Below are 16,703 nucleotides of genomic sequence, written 5' to 3' on the forward strand. Positions count from 1 at the left end.
ACTAGAGGTGAAATTGAGGTTGAATTAACACAATTTCATGCCAGTTTTTCTAACACTTGCACATTGCTTTTGTATCATGTTACTTTGAATCATGTTTTTTTTTTTTTTTCTGGGCAAGGACATGGATCAAGGACATGAGTTAGGTTGCTTATGAATTGCTTGTTTTGCTTTCCAAATGATTAGTGGGTGTTTCCTGCATTCCAACAGCTCATGGGTGCTCCTTTTTTGAGATTCAGTATGTCTTTCTCTGAATCTCCACATTCCTATCTCAGGGTGACTGTTTTGCTTTTGTATCTGCCTCTGCTTTGTCACAGTGTAGCCTCCTAAAACCGTATGGCCACCTTAACCCTTTCTTAGCCTTTATGTAGCAAGTATAGAACACTGTGTAAACTGTGATGTGTGGTTTGAGTAGAACAGATATTAACAATTGAGATTGGAATAAAAGAACCTGTGACTGTCTGGCTTATGACTACTAGGTGAACAATGAGTACTCGTGAACTGAAACCAATGAAAGTAATGTAATTTGTGAATTTATTGATATCCAATAAATTCAGACATTATTGTCAAGTAGTAGTTAGAAATGAATAGTGGAATGAGAGCCGATAATGTAGCAGGGTCAAGGGGTTTCTTTAAATTGCCTTTAATGAACAATCAGGTCACTTGCAGAAAAATAACAGGTATACTAACCCTGAGAATAAGCAGATAAAAACAAAAGGAGCCATTTAAGAAATGCATAAAAAGCAAAAATCAATGGGGTTAACTCCTGACAGGGTCTCCTGAGGTCATTATAAAGTTAAGATTTATGGTCATAGGTTTCTCAATGTATTTCAGCAGATGTATTAAGATGAAGCCTTCCTGGTTATTGACCCCAGCACCTGCATTAACATAGAATTGACTTGTAGATGAAGCTCCTTGAATAGGAGAGTCACCCTGAAAGTTCTGGAAAGAACCAAGGAGGGTCAAAAATCCCCCACTCTACATGAACGAGGAGAAAAATATCTGATTGGTGAAGACTGCAGAAGGTAGAACCCAGTTCTCCAGATAAACATCCAACAGTAATATATTTGGAAGTAGAATTACTTTTCCTTTGTTATTTTCTGCTCAGAGACAATCCGCTTTCTCTCTTGAGAGTGTTCTTTGCTTGAGTCTTACTTTACTTTTACTCAAAATGAAACTATCTTGCTTGACTTTTTGTGTCTGACTCTAAATTTCCTTTCATGGGGACACAAGAATTGAGGCTTGGAGCTTCAGCTCCCCACTCTTCTGTGACATGTGCAACATGCTGGCCTAAATTCCACTGAATGCTCCTTATATATCTTCTTATTTTCACTGCACCTTGTGAAGTGAATATCATCACTTGATTTTACAGGACAGTGGTCAATGTGCCAAATGTCAGAGAGTAAATGGCAGCAGCAGGACCTCTCCCAGGTTTTCTGTCCAGCACTGTTTTCTCATGAGCAGTTGGAGATGGAGGAGGACATGACATGCTTTATGGTTGTGTCTGGGCCCACCTAAGTCTGAGAGTCATGTGAGACAGACTGATGCTAGAGAGGGGAACCAGTAGAAATGGAGTCTGCGTTCCACAGAGACAATATACAGGCAAAGGTCTAATCGGAGAAAGAGAAGCAGGGAGGAGGCTTCACCTTGAGCAGAAGGGGAACAACATGGATTGAGAAATTTAAGCAGGCCAGAGACCATCACCTAGAATACCCTTGCCATAATTAAGCTTCTCCACTTGTCAGATCAGCAGAATATCTGCAGAAGGGCACTGTGGTTTGAAGCTTCCTCTTTGTTTATAAATACCAGGTTTGCAAAACAAAAACAAAAACAACCCCCCCCCCCAAAACCAAAATCAAACAAACAAACAAAACTTGCAAAATCCTGTCTGTCTAGAGAATGGAACAAAACACGCTTGTCATATGAACCTTCTAGCCCCTTTTCCCCCACACTTGGTATAAAGTTAAAAGAATTTCTATACTGATGGTTCCAGAGGAAGAACTCTTCAGCGAGAGCCACCCTTGAACCCTGCAGTGAATAAACCTGCTTCCTGGAAATTCCTCAGGTGTCCAGCCTCTTCCATCCTTCAAAATCAGTGTTGTCTCTCTGCCCAAGGAAGAAAAAAATGAGCCAGCTTTTTATCAAGTGCCTGTGAGTGGGAAAGGGTCTCGTATTCTATGATAATTTCTTTGAGTTTCTGGTGAGAGATTCTGTTAATATTAATTAACACCATCCCACACCTTTGGTTTGACTAGGAGGTAAGAGGCACATTTCATACATTGTGAAAGTGGGGGAGTAAGAAAAGACTTAGCAGATAAAGATTGTAAATTAAAGCTTGCGAGTGAAAGATTTCAGTGAGTGACAGATGATGAGTTAAGACCCAAGAGTGAAAAAAACGTTAGTGGTGTAAGGAAAGAACTGAATGAAGGCAATAAAGAGAGGAGAGGCAGCTCAACAGTGACTGAGGTTATTTGGAACAGACGTGTGCTGGGGGACCAAGTGGAGACTGGACCCTCTCTTTTGCTTATGGCCTAGGATAGATATAAGAGCATGAAGGAATGTGGGAATTTTTATGATTAGGCTGTTGCAAGGGGCTTGTCAGGGATGGGTCCTTGTGGTGTCATTTCCATTCTTTGAGGTGGTCACTGTTCTATGCCAAAGTAGGTGTTTTCAGGATTCTAGTTCCAGATAGCAATTTCCTTTTTTTGTATGATCATGAAGTATTGTCTGGGATTTAGGTCAGGCTGAGTCAGAGTGACTGTGAGGTGACTCTTGTTCTAAGATAGAGGTTGATTCAAAATGGCACTGCCTGTGTCAAGTTCTTTCTAACAAGTGGCTAACAAATTATGAGTAAGACCCAAGAGCTTGTGATAATGTCCTGAAGTCACCTACACTTGGTGCCTATGGTTGATTTGATTAACACTAGGAGAGTAAGAAAAGGCACATTGCATATATTGTAAGAGTAAGGATGTAGGAAGACTTTAAGCAATAGATTATGATTTAAGGCTCTAAAGTTTGCCATTTTGTCCCCGGTTCTTGTTCCTGTCTGTCTCATTCCCCTGTGAGAGATTTTATCCTCCTTATTCTTTAGAGGAAAAGAGGAGGCGGTCTCTGTTTTCTTGTGGCCGCTTGAGGCTGACTTATGGATGGTGATCCAACCTACCATTGATGTTATAAAGTCTCTTACTGCCTGATCTACAGGGCAAGATTGGCAGTACAGGCTCTTGGTCTGGGATTGGTAGTGAGAAAAACAAGCCTATTATTATGGGATTCTCACACAGAGAGACAGGGCACTGGGGCATTCTGCAGGAAGCAGTGTTTTATGAGTGCTAGCACTGGCTCAGCGGATTGTCATCCAAAGACTGAGCACTGAGTGAAGTGGGTATTGTTTTATAGCCCCCCCCCCCCCCGCCCACATATACATTTTCTTCATCTTCCCTATATGGTCACATACTATTTTGTTTTGTTTTGTACCAGGAATTTAACCCACAGGCCCATGGGTGCTTAACCACTGAGCCATGTCCCAGCCATTTTTTGTATTTTATTTAGAGACAGGGTCTCCTGAGTTGCTTAGGACCTCACTAAGTTACGAAGGCTGGCTTTGAACTTGTGATCCTCCTGCCTCAGACCCCCAAGACACTGGGATTACAGGCATGCTCCATGCCCTGGAGCCCCAGTGGTAACATACATTTTAACTGAATATTCTATACTATAAAATTGTTACAGAGTTGTGATATTGTTGCACACAACAAGATTATAGTAGATTGTTGCAGATTTATGCAGAGTTGCACTTGTGCACCAAGTGTGCCATGCCACCTGCTCTTTGTTTTAGGGGTGAGTGTGCACATGGTTACTGATGATTGGCGTGTGTGTAGTTATTCATGGCGCACACATATGTCACTTATCTCTTCATTTTGGAAGAGATCTTACCACATATCCCCCTTTGATGCTTGGATCCCTTCAGCATCAAATAGCATCATCCTGATTTAATGGCTTAGATTTCCATAACATCATAACATGCACAACCATTTTAATTTCAACCATAGCCTCCATTAGAGTGGAGACATCTTATAACCAGGGGTGGCAGCAGAGTAGGAGTAGGCAGGCCCCCAGCATTAAAACAACAACACTTAGGAGAGTTTTAAATTCCCCTAAAGTTGAAAACCATCCTCCACATAATTTCCTGGGGTTCTAGCCTTTTCAGGTCTGGACCAGGATGTGGGTGATCTATGACCTTGCCTTCATCATTCATTTGTAAGCAACATTTGCTCAGGTTAAATTTCCCACATACCCCACTTTTAGGAACAAGCCAAGTGGTTTTGCTAGATAGCATTATGCATTTGAATATTTTGTTTGGCTAAATAAATTGAGGGCTTGTGTAATCTCATTAGTTATAATTTCAACAGGAGGTTGTAGCCTATCACGTAGATGGGAGTTCAGTATCCAAGGACCCATCCTCTTCCCAGGTGGCTGGACTGTAATAGTGAATTATCCGCTCAGGCGGCCATTCATCATCTTTCCAGGCACAAAGTGCCAGGGCTCACTGCTCTCTTTGGGCCCCTTGGTCTTTATATACTGGGACTCTCAATTGCTCCCCTCTGGCTAATGGAAGAAGAAAAATGAGGGGTGAATTGTCCCCAGTACACAAGATCTGGATTGGAATCCAGACAGTTAGCATAGGCAGCCCTTCCACATATCCAGAAGAGTCTGCCTGGGGCTTGCCATTTGATTTCTATGGCAGCAGTATCCCAGGCTTGTTTGAGGTTAGGGAATTGATAGGGGTGGGGATTTGGTTCTGTGCCATTTAAGAATCTCCATTGCTGGGGAAGTTTTGGCCCAGATAATTAGAGTTCTATGATGGTAACCAGTTTTCCCTCTTGGGCAAGATATATTTTCCAATAATTGAGGTTTTGAGGAACCAAACCCAGTAATTAAACAGGGAAATGTTTCAATATAGACCTTCTGGGGGAAGTCTAGCTCTTTAGTCTCCCATAGCCATTGATCCCCCATATAGGTTTCTCCACATACATAGCAAGAAGAGACGTTCAGAGATTGAACTACTATCTACCAAGACTAGGAATAGGTTTCTGGTTGTGATGGAGATAGGAGGTGGGCTTTTTCTCCATTTCCTTGTAAAAGGAATGAAAGAACTGGTGGGAGGAAGACTTAAGTGAAGTTGTGACTTAAGTGAAGTATAGTGTGATTCCTGAGTCAGTGCCCCATCCAACTATGTATATGCCAACTCCGTGGCTGGTTTTCCAACCTGAGTCTTTAGGGTCAAGTATAGTGAAATTAATAGGCTCAGGCTCCCACTTTACAGTTGGGTGTAGCAATACTCTTTTGAAGAGAGCAGTTTTGCTGTTATTCTCCCATATTGTCCATGTGATATACTCCAAGAGGGACAAAAAGAGCTTGGTATAATCAGTGCATAGGGACTACATGCCATTTGCAGGCTACTGGCATATATACTTGTCATTGAACCTATACCTCTTTTCCCCAGATAAGCCTTCACCTGAGGTGATGGATATATGGTGGGTCATAGCAAGTGCCCACATCTTATTCATGACCCTACATGGTTGCTTTAGATTAGTAAGCTCAACTTTGTAAATTAATGGGCCCTATTACAATCACCTTCCCTCGAGCTTCAGACTTCCAGCCAATCCTTAGTTGGGGAATTTTGTGGATTGAAAGAAGTATATTGATCCTCATATTGGCAGATAGAATAGATGATCTTATTACGATTGCAGGTCCCTAAGACTGTTCCCTGGCAAGAAAAATGGATATGATAAAGTAGGATTCCAATGATACCTCAGCTTGATCCAGTCATATGGAAGCATGGGTCACAGGATGAGGGGCTTAAGTATCTGAAAACGGGAGCCAGATCAGACACAGCCAATAGCAATGACACATCCTACCAAAAGGAGGTAAAAGACTGCTAACCCAGTGCCAGTTGGCCAGAGTAGTTTCTGCTAATTCTATGGTGAAAATTAAGGCTAAGATTGTGGCAACAGGGAGGAGTACTTGGTGACTCTGCCAAAGCTTTACAGAGAAAAGACTAATACAGAAAATAAGAATAGTCCATTCATCCCAGCAGACTGTTGATTCCAGAAGCTTCTTCCATGTATAAATTAGTCAGCTTTGGAGGTGGCTAAAGCAGATCTATTATCCTTTGGGGTCTCTCAGGGTGCAGCTTGCTTGTTTCAGATGGTCAGCTTGCACAGTGCAGCTGGATTGGAAATGCACTCCCAGTCATAAGAAGCTAGTTTCACTCTGCTCTGATGAATCCAGGGGACCCACCTTCGCTACCTTCACTGCAGTAGGGGTAGATAAAATGACAGTAAAAGGACCCTTCCAAAGAGGTTTTGGGGGTTGTACACTCCATGCTTTTACCCAAACAGCAAAGGGGTGGGCATCAATGGTCAGGTTCACAGGTAGCATTCCCTAACCCAATGGGGTATAATGGGCCATGTTGAGCCAAGAGCCTGTATCTGTTGCCTCAGTGTAATATTGCCAAATTCCTTTAGATCTCCTCAGATACCTTTTATAATGGGAGAAGGAGATCTATAGAGAATCTCATCACGGGGGAACCCTGTCTGACTAGTAGAGCTAGACCTAATTCTTAACAAAGTGATTGGCAACACCTGGCTCCAGTGTGGGTGGGTTTCCTGACAAGGTTGACTTAATTGTAAATTTAAAGTTCAGTTCTTTTGTTCCACCTTCCTGGACCTCTGGGGACAGTATGCAGTATGTAACTTCCAGGTGATCTTCAACCCTTCTGCCACCAATTGCACCAACTCAGTCACAAATTGCACTTCTACCCAGCCTGAAAAAGTACACACAAAAACTAGCAAATATTTATAGCCCTAGACCTAGGGGAGCTCAGTGAAGTCCACAACTATATTTTCAAATGGGGCCCCGCCAACACTTTGTACCCTTAGTGGCATGACTTGGATTATTCTGAGTACATGTTTCACACTGTTCACACACTGCTCAGGCTATGCTGGAGAGCCAGGGAATGTAGAAATATTGACCCAGTGTGGCCTCGAGAGCCATCCAGCCAATGCAGGTTTCCTAGAAGAACTGCTTGACAAAGACTGGGGCTAGAGCCTCAGGAATTGCTATTTACCAATTTACCACCCAGGAGGTAACTAATTTCCATTTTCAGTTTTAAACCAGGTGTTCTCATGTTGTAATTGGCATCCAATTTTGCCAGTGGACTAAGAAATAGGATGGCCATTAGGGCCATTGATTCTGTTGCCCCCTTGGGGGCCGTGAACTTTGCCTCTCAGTCTGCTTTATGATTTCCCCCAGCAACTGTAGCATTTCCCCTTTGATGTCCCTGACAATTTATGACTGCCACCTTTTTAGGAGCCCATACAACATCTAAGAGTTCAAGAATTTCTTTGCCATACTTTGTCTTTCCCTCCTGAGTTTATTGGGCCCTTTTCTTTATACAAAGTTCCATGTATGTGGAGAGTGGTGAAGGCTTAGAGTCTGTGTATATATTGACATGTAGCCCTGATGTCAGTTGAAGGAATCCTGTCAGCACAATGAGTTCTGCCTTTTGTGCTGAGTTCATTTTGGTAAAGGTTTCACTTCACTGGTGGAATTTAGAGTCACCACAGAATACCCAGTAAGGCATTCTCCCCCTTCCACAAAACTTCTATCATTGGTGAAGTACTCGGCATCAGGATATTTGAGAGGCTGCTCTGTTTAATCTGGTCAGCTGGAAAACACCTCATCCATAACTTCAATGCCGTCATGATCTGGTGGACCTAGCCTGACAGACAGTAGGGTCAAGGAGTTTAAAGTCCTCACTACTTCTAGGTGGGTGCATGGATTTTCACGCAGCATTCCTTGATATCTGACCATCTGCACATTATTCAGCCAATATTGTCTCTCATACACCATTAATGTCAGCATTGAGTGTGGCACTTGGACCATTAATTCTTGTCTCATAGTCAGTTTGTCACATCAGATGCCAAGAGGGCCACAGCCACAAGTGCTCATAGGCAGGGTGGCTGGCCTTGAACAAGACAGTCAAGTTGCTTGGAGAGTTATGCCACTGAACGATGCCATGACCCCAACATCTGGGTTAGGACTATCACTGCAACACCAGTAGACTTGTGTACATTCAGGAGAAAGGTGTGGACATGTCTGGGAACCCCAGCCAGGTGCTTTGGTGAAAGCTTGCTTGATTTCCTCAAAGCCCTTTCATTGAGCTTGTACCCATAACTAAGTCTCTGGCTCTTCTTGTGGGCTCATAAAGGGGTTTTGCCAAGATAAGGAAGTTAGGTATTCAGATTCCACAGAAACCTGCAGCCCTGAGGAATCCTCTAACTGTCAGGTTGACAGAACCAGAATTGAGCAGATGGTCTGTTATCTCTCCAGGCCAAGTTGATGTTGTGCTGAGATATCTGACTTTTTCTTGACAGATTTGGGCCTTTTCCTTTAAAACCTTGTAGCCAGCTTCCAATAGGAAGGTGAGGTATTGTCGTGTCCCTTTCATACAATCCTCCTGCATCTGTCCAGTCAGCAGTAGGTTATCCACTTACTGGAAAAGCATGCAGCTATGTTTGTCCACTAGGTAGCTTTTTAAATCAGAGGCTAACATGGTGCCAAAAGTGGTTGGAGAATTTTTAAATCCTTGAGGCAGTCTAGTTCATGTCAGCTGGACTTTGTCCCCATTCTCAGAATTTACCCATTGAAAGGTGAAGATTGGTTGACTCTAAGGGGTCATGTGGATACAGAAGAAGGCATCCTTGAGATCCAGATGTGTAAAGAAGGCAGCTTCAGTGGGGATGAGGCCCAGGAGAGTAAAAAGATTAGGGATGACTGGGAATAGGGTAATTGGTGACCTGGTTTACTGCTCATAAGTCCTGAATTGGCCGATAGTCATCAATTCCCGGGTTCTGCACTCACAGGAGAGGTGTGTTCCAGATGACTGGCAAGGTTGGGGGATTTCAAAATTGAGAAGTCTCCCCACATGCCTTTGGATCCCAATCTGTACCTTGCAAGGAATGAAATATTGGTTTTGGTGGGCAGGCTCAGCCCCTGGCTTTAGTTCTACTACTATTGAAGGTATGATTGGGGTCAGTTCAGGAGGATTGACTTCAGCCAGCACCCCAGTCAACTTGAAAGGAAGATCAAGTCCACATTGTGGCCTCTCCATGAGCCTGTAGAGGAACCACTCTTCTCCTTGTGGGACTGTGAGAGTCAGGATTTTCACATCTGGCTTTCCTAAGGTCAAGGTGGCTTAACTGTGAGAATTGAAGGTTACCTGGACCTGCAGGTTTCCCAATAGGCCCTGATACATTAAAGCTACAGGGCAGATGGGGAGGTATAGCAATTTGTGAATAGCTTTAGGGCCTCTTAAATTGCATTGTCAAGGCAGTAAGAAGGGGGTAACAAGCTTGACTACCTGTGGCTCCCGCAATAGTGGCTTGTCTCTGCAAGAGAGGACCCATAGGTTGGGTTATCACAGAATGTTCTGCACGGGTATTGACTAGACCATGAAGCTCATGGGTGGGCCCCAATGGTGATTTGGACCAAAGGTTCCCAGGAGCCTAACAAAATGTAGCCTGGTCTATCCTAGTCTTCCTCATTGTTTCCCATGGTGGCCAACCCAATAAAATTGTCCTCAGGGGCTTCGTCACTGTGGTGGTTGGTTGTATCCTTGAATCACTCAGCCTCTCCCCTTCATCCAGGGACTGGGTGATAATCCTTTGACTGTGAGGAGTACTCATTCTTCCAATGACTTTCTTGGTGGCAATGAGAATACTGGTTCCATCTTAATCTCACCTTTGGGTGAGGTAGTTCTTCTTGTTGACTCTGACTTTGGCCTCAGCTCTGGACCAACCAGATGCCTCTCTAGCAGTGCCCCAATTTTTCCACTAGGGAGGCAACAAGCAGATCTAACTTCATCTTCATTCTCTGGTCTGCCTCATGCCAGGCCTCTTGATTTTAGTCGACAGATGCTTTTGTCTCAACCTCCAATAGTTGGCTTGCATTCTCTTCAGTGAAGCCCTCTAAGTTTTGTAGTTTATGCCAGATGTCTCCCTGGGCCTAACTGGCAAAGGCTGCATTAACCAACCATTCACTGATTTTCCTTTGCTTCTGGGTCCAGGAGGGTATAAAGATGGAAGGCTTTGCATAGCCTCTCATAGAAATGACTTGGACTCTCTTTAGGTGACAAAAGAATATCTGAAATCCCTGGTCATTATTAGGGTCCCATCAGGGATCTTTCTTGGGAATTGGGCATAAGCCTTGGCATTTATTGTTCCTGCCTGTGGGTTTTCCACCAACCACTTTTAAAAAAGCCTGATAATTTGATGGAATTCTTCAGTGTTAAACAGAGTCAGAAGTAGCTGGCAGCAATCAGTCCAAGTGGACTTGTGGGTGTGAGTAATGAATTTCATTAATCAATCATACCGTGAGACTTCTCAGGAGGGGCTATGGCTTCTTGTTGTCCACTTGCACCAGGCCATCTTGATCACAGTAGATGGGCTCCTGGGTTTCTCTCCATGGCACTTGCAGGACACCTCAGCATCTATTGACAGGGGGCTGCCAGTAAGGTACTTCCCAGGGGGAGTATATGGGGTTAAAACTGGTGGCTTTTGGATGGCTATGGTCAGGGGAGTTTTGGGTGGCTTTGTGGCAGGAGTGGCCTCAGGGATGTGAGCAGCCTCTGGCAGGTTCCAGCTGCAGTAGTTATAGGTCATGCAGACAGCAGCAGGGGATACAGGGGTTCATACGGTGAAGGAATCTCCTCTGGTACCCCAGATGGAATGGGATTTGGAGATTCTGGTTGGCATTGGAGAGAGCCGTCACCCAAGCTATCATTTTACAGTTCTCTTCCAGATAAGCCTTCCGCCAATGTGGCTGAGAGAGGACCACGTTTGGCCAACAGTTAATGTAAGGGAACTGGTGAGGGTGCCTGGGGTCCCCTATAATAACCCTGAACACCTTGCTAACTTGTTTTTTATCTAGTGACCCCTTTGCAGGCCAACCTACTATGAACTAGGGCCAATATTTTTCACAGAAGGTCTTGAGTTTAATGGGAGTCAACTTAAGTCCAAAGTCTCTAGAATATCTCTTTTTGAAATTTTTTATTATACACTCTGGAGGTGGGGAGTTCACTCTGTTTGCCACCCATTTCCTTCCCCTAAAAGTCAGCAATCACATATTAGGAGGGGGGTAGAAAAAGGGAGGGAGTGAGCAATCACTTCGTCCCTCTCTGGCTGGTCCCCTCGTGGAAATTTTTCAGGCACCTCTTAACATTGGCAGGCCGGTAAAAACCCTGACCCAGACCAGGTTCACAGACCTTGTGGAGAGCCTGGTGCTGCCATAAACCATATGAAATTACCATGGATTCACAGATCAGGACTCCACAGACATTCCAGGCCTAACCTATCTCAGCCAGCACTGACTGGCATTCAAAGTCTCCAACATACCGTCCAGTACCTTAGAGTTGTAGTTTCATCTCATGCAATCTAGACTACTGGGGCAACTCTGGAAGTTGATCAGGCTTCCCTTCTGTCTCAGGACAGGTCTAGCTCTTTGACGAAGGTTCCTACGGGTCCAACAGGTAGAACTCCCTGAGCTGGTTCTTGGGGCCCTACCAGATTCCTTTGTGCTCTGGGAGTCCTTGCTGCTGGCAAGCTAAGAGGATTAATCCCCTAAGGATCAATCAGCCTGCTAGTGCTAGGTGAGATCACTTTCTCTGGCGTCCTGGGATCCACACCCTGGTGACAAAGGAAGTATACAGCCTCTGACTCAGACATGAACCCCCAAGAAATTTTGCAGGATTCTCACAAAGAGAGACAGGGTACTGGGTTGTTCAGCAGGAAGCAGTGTTTTGTTAGTGGCTGAGCACTGACCTCAGCAAGCATTGTCTTATATAAGTTGTCTTTGTCTTCCCTATATGGTAACATATTTTGATTAGGCATTCTATACTATAAAATTGTAACAGAGTTGCGACATTGTCACACACAACAGGATTATGGTGGAGTTGTGGCAGATTTATGGCAGAATTGCTCCTGCACACTGTGCCACTCTGTCTTCTCTTGGTTTTGGGGCACAAGTGCAGATGGTTACTGATGGTGAATGCACATGGTTATTGATGGTGCATGTGCTCATCAGTTTTCTCTCTGTTCCAGGAGAGGTCTTACCACACCATTGTTTTTTTTCTGTCAAACCAGAGAAACTCTGCACCACCTCCCTCCACCTTCACTGCCTCAGTAGTTATTTGCACTCAACCTAGGGGAACTTTGCTGCCACAAGAGAACAAAGGGAAGTGGGGACAACTGAAAGATACATTTCTTTAAATAACCCAATAGAAGATAGTAAAGTTGGCCCTGGCCAATGAGTAATGATTAAGTATCCTCTTTCACCAATAGTAGTTTGCATTAAAGATTGTGAGATCAACCCTTATCAAATGGGCAATGATCCAGTAGCTTTGTGTCAGAGATAAGGCTGAGCACACTGCCTGTTCAGTGTGCCTGCTTTAAGTTTTGATAGCTGTGTGCCTATTAACACTTGGAAGTAAACTTCTCACCTTGTGGATGGAGCTGATTAGTCTCTGAAGTGTTTATTTTGGCTCCTGGGGTCCATGACCCCCAATATTTCCAACAACTCTGGGATCATATTCTCCAGGATAGGGCCCATTCCTTGTCCCAAGGAGATGCATCCCATTGCCTCATTGCAATGTCCTTCAGGACTCGGAATTTTGTCCTGCCTGAGCAGAGAATGGACATGAGATGGTGAAATGAATCTCTTTCAGCATGGCAAGGGAAAAGGGCCCAAGGAAAGAAGTTTCCCCATAATCAGGCAATCCTGTGCACAGGCCAAGGTGGGGCAACACCTTGGAGGTCAGGACCAGGTTAAGTAAATTATCAGGTGACAACTCAACTTGGGACTACCCTTGTGGTTGGGAGAATCAGAGGACTGATGGTGAGTGTGCTTGAGACATGTTGGGTGACTCCAAGCAAGTGTGGAGTCTTGCTCTGTGGTTCCATGGTGGTCTTGTATAACTCAGGGCAGAATCAGTTGGGTGATTGATTCCTAGTTGGGGCTATATTTACCCACCAATGTCAAGAGACACCCAACTTTTCCCTGAGGGAAGCAGCCAGAGATAGGCAAAGCTCAAGAAACCAGGAGTGAATGATTTCCTCCATCATTTGTTGGGGGAATGACTTTCCATCTGGGTTATATCTGGTTCTTTTTGTTACAACTTAAAAATGGGAAAGAGCCAGAAAAAAGGGAATTCCTTTACAGGAGAAACAAAAGAAGCCTATACTCCCAGACAGTTCCACTTGGATTCATGCTTCCTTAATGGGCTCAGAATCCATGGACTAAAGCCAAAGCAGTTAATGATTAGATATTATTGTTTTGTCTGGACTCAGGAATCCATCTTAAAATCTTCCATCTCTTGGTCAAAGTTCGACTCAGACAAAGATTGTGTCTGTCAATTATAGATAGAATTTATAAATGATAAGAACCCAGGGAGCCAAGAGGAAAGAGATGATGTTCTTTGTTGCTGCTAGGGACCCATCCTTCTCTATCCATTACACACTCCCCAAACCCCATTTCAAAATCAAAAGTCAAAATGAAGGGGAAAAATGGTCAAAAGTGCCCTATGTATGAGTTTTTGCCTCCTATGCTAAAAATGGCAGTTTTCTTGTATTCTTTAACTGCCTACCTGATACGCATCTAAAATGTGAGCTACATGAGCAGGTACCCAAATTAGTTTGAGACCAGAAAAGTATCACTTTTAAATCCAAGCTGCTGTGGGACATAAAAGACTCTTTTTTTCTTTTCTTATACTCTGAGATTCTGCTCTCAGTAAGCTCCACCCTAATGTTAGATAGAAGGAGGGAATTGAGGGGATCTGGAAAAGCTGGCTAGACCACGTCTGGGACCTTTTAAGGATGCTTAAGAGGTGTACATTCTGTCTTGGGACAATGCAGGCATTCCCCCAAGCTGTAGGAGTCAGCTCTGAAAGGGAGCCTGATGGACCCAGGGGGATGCCCTATATCCTATGGCTTTCCTCTTCTCTCCAATTGGGCATAAGGAAGGAAAATAGAAAGATCCCATATATACAAGTCTACTACACCTTGAGAATCTTTAACTGAGGATTTCATGAGCTCTCCCATTCTTTAAATAGCTGGACTGACTCTAGTCTTTTGCAAAAGTGTTCTCAGGTCTGACAAATATGTTCCACATGCTCGTTTACTAGAGTATTTATGGTTATGTCTTTTTTTGTTGTTGTTTGTTTGTTTGTTTGTTTGTTTTGTTCCAGGGATTTAACCCAGGATCACTCAACCACTGAGCCACATCCTGGCCCTTTTAATATTTTATTTTGATTTAGGGTCTTGCCAAGTTGCTCAAGACCTCGCTAAATTGCTGAGTCTAGCTTTGAACTCAAAATTCTCCTGTCTCAGCCTTCTGAGCTGCTGGGATTACAGGCATGTTTCACCATGCCTGACATGTTTTGTTTTAGAACATTTTTTTTGAGCTCATCCTTTTTGTTGTAAATTCAAGCTTGATCTTGCATGCTTAAATTAGTATTCTTTTTTCCAATCAGTCTTGTTTTATCAAACCATAGAGTTGTTGTTGTTTTTAAGTCATCTATCTGCTTTTCCTGCTATCTTTATAGCAGGAATTAAGAAATGGATTAAGAAATTAAGAAATGGATTCAAATGCCTTTTAGTTCATGTGACTTAAAACACTTTAAGAGTTTTTATGTGTCCTGGAGATTAATGTTCTGTCTGAGGTGCAGGTGGCAAAAATTTCTCCCATTCTGTAGGCTCTCTCTTCATGCTTTTGATTGTTTCCTTTTGTGTATAGAAGCTTTTTAGTTTGATACCATCCCATTTATTGATTCTTGACTTTATTTCTTCTGCTTTAGGTATCTTGTTGAGGAAGTCATTTCCCAAGCTGACATGATGGAGTGTTGGGCCTACATTTTCTTCTTAGTAGATGCAGAGTCTCTGATCTAATGCCTAGTTATTTGATCCACTTTGAGTTGAGTTTTGTGCAGAGTGAGAGATGGGGATAAATTTCACTGTGCTACATGTGGATTTTCAGTTTTCCAAGCACCATCTGTTAAGGAGGCTATCTTTTCTTCTGTGTATATTTATGGAGCCTTTGTCTACTATGAGATAACTATATTTATGTGGGTTTGTGGCTGTGTCTTCTATTTTGTTCCATTGGTGTTCCTGTCTGTTTTGTTACCAATACCATGCTGTTTTTGTTACTATAATTCAGTAGTATAATTTAAGGTCTGGTACTGTGATACCCCCAGCTTCACTTTTCTCACCAAAGATTGCTTTGTTTATTCTGGCCTCTTATTTTTCCAAATGCATTTAATAATTGCTTTTTCTATTTGTATGAAGAATGTCATTGGAATTTTGTTGTTGTTGGGTTTTTGTTGTTGTTGTTGTGGTTGTTGTTGTTGTTTTTGGATACTAGGGATTTAACTCTGGGGCACTAAACTCCTGAGCTATAACCCCAGCTCTAGTTTGTGTTTTGTTTAGAGATAGGGTCTCACCGAGTTGCTTAGTGCCTAACTTTTGCTGAGGCTGGCTTTGAATTTATGATCCTCCTGCCTCTGCCTTCCGAGCCGCTGGGATTATAGGCATGTGCCACTGCCCCTGGCCATGTCATTGGAATTTTGATAGGAATTGCATTAAATCTGTATAGCCCTGTTGGTAGTATGGTAATTTTGATAATATTACTTCTTCCTAACCAAGAACATGGGAGATCTTTCCATCTTCTAAGGTCTTCTTCAATTTCTTTCTTTAGTGTTCTGTAGTTTTCATTGTAGAGGTCTTTCATCTCTTTTGTTTGATTGATTCCTAGATGATTTTTTTTGCTATCGTGAATGTGATAGTTTTCCTAATTTCTCTTTCAATTGACTCATCACTGGTATATAGGAACTCTATTGATTTATGGGTGTTAATTTCATATCCTTCTACTTTGCTGAATTTATTTATGAGTTCCAGAAGTTTTCGGGTGGAGTTTTTTTTTTGGGTCTTTTAAATATAGAATCATGTCATTGGCAAATAGGGATATTTTGAGCTCTCTTTTCCTATTTGTATCCCTTTAATTTATTTCTTTTTCCAATTTCTCTGGCTAATATCAAGTACTATTTTGAATAGAAGTGGTGAAAGAGGCCATATTTATCCTGTTCCAGTTTTTAGAGGGAATGCTTTCAGTTTTTCTCAATCTAGAATGATGTTGGCCTTGGGTTTAATGGATATAGCTTTTACAATGTTGAGGTATTTTTCTACTATCCCCTTTTTTTATACCTTTATTTAGTTTGTTTCAGTGGTGCTGGTGATCGAACCTAGTGCCTTATGCATGCTAGACAAGCACTCTACTATTGAGCCACAACCTCAGCCCCTATCCCTAGTTTTTCTAATGTTTTAAACATGAATGGGTGCTGTATTTTATCAAATGCTTTTAATGCATCTATTGAGATAATCACGTGATTCTTTTCTTTAAGTTTATTGATGTGGTGAATTACATTTATTGATTTCCCTATGTTGAACCAACTTTGCAAGTGGGAATGAAACCCACTTGATCATGGTACACTATCTTTTTAAATGTGTTTTTATATGTGATTTGCCAGTATTTTATTAAGAATTTTTGCATCTATGCTCATAAGGGGTATTGGTCTGACTTATCTTTCTTTGATGTGTCTT

This window comes from Spermophilus citellus (assembly GCF_964194105.1).
Source record: "Spermophilus citellus genome assembly, chromosome: 10".
Lineage (NCBI taxonomy): Eukaryota > Metazoa > Chordata > Mammalia > Rodentia > Sciuridae > Spermophilus > Spermophilus citellus.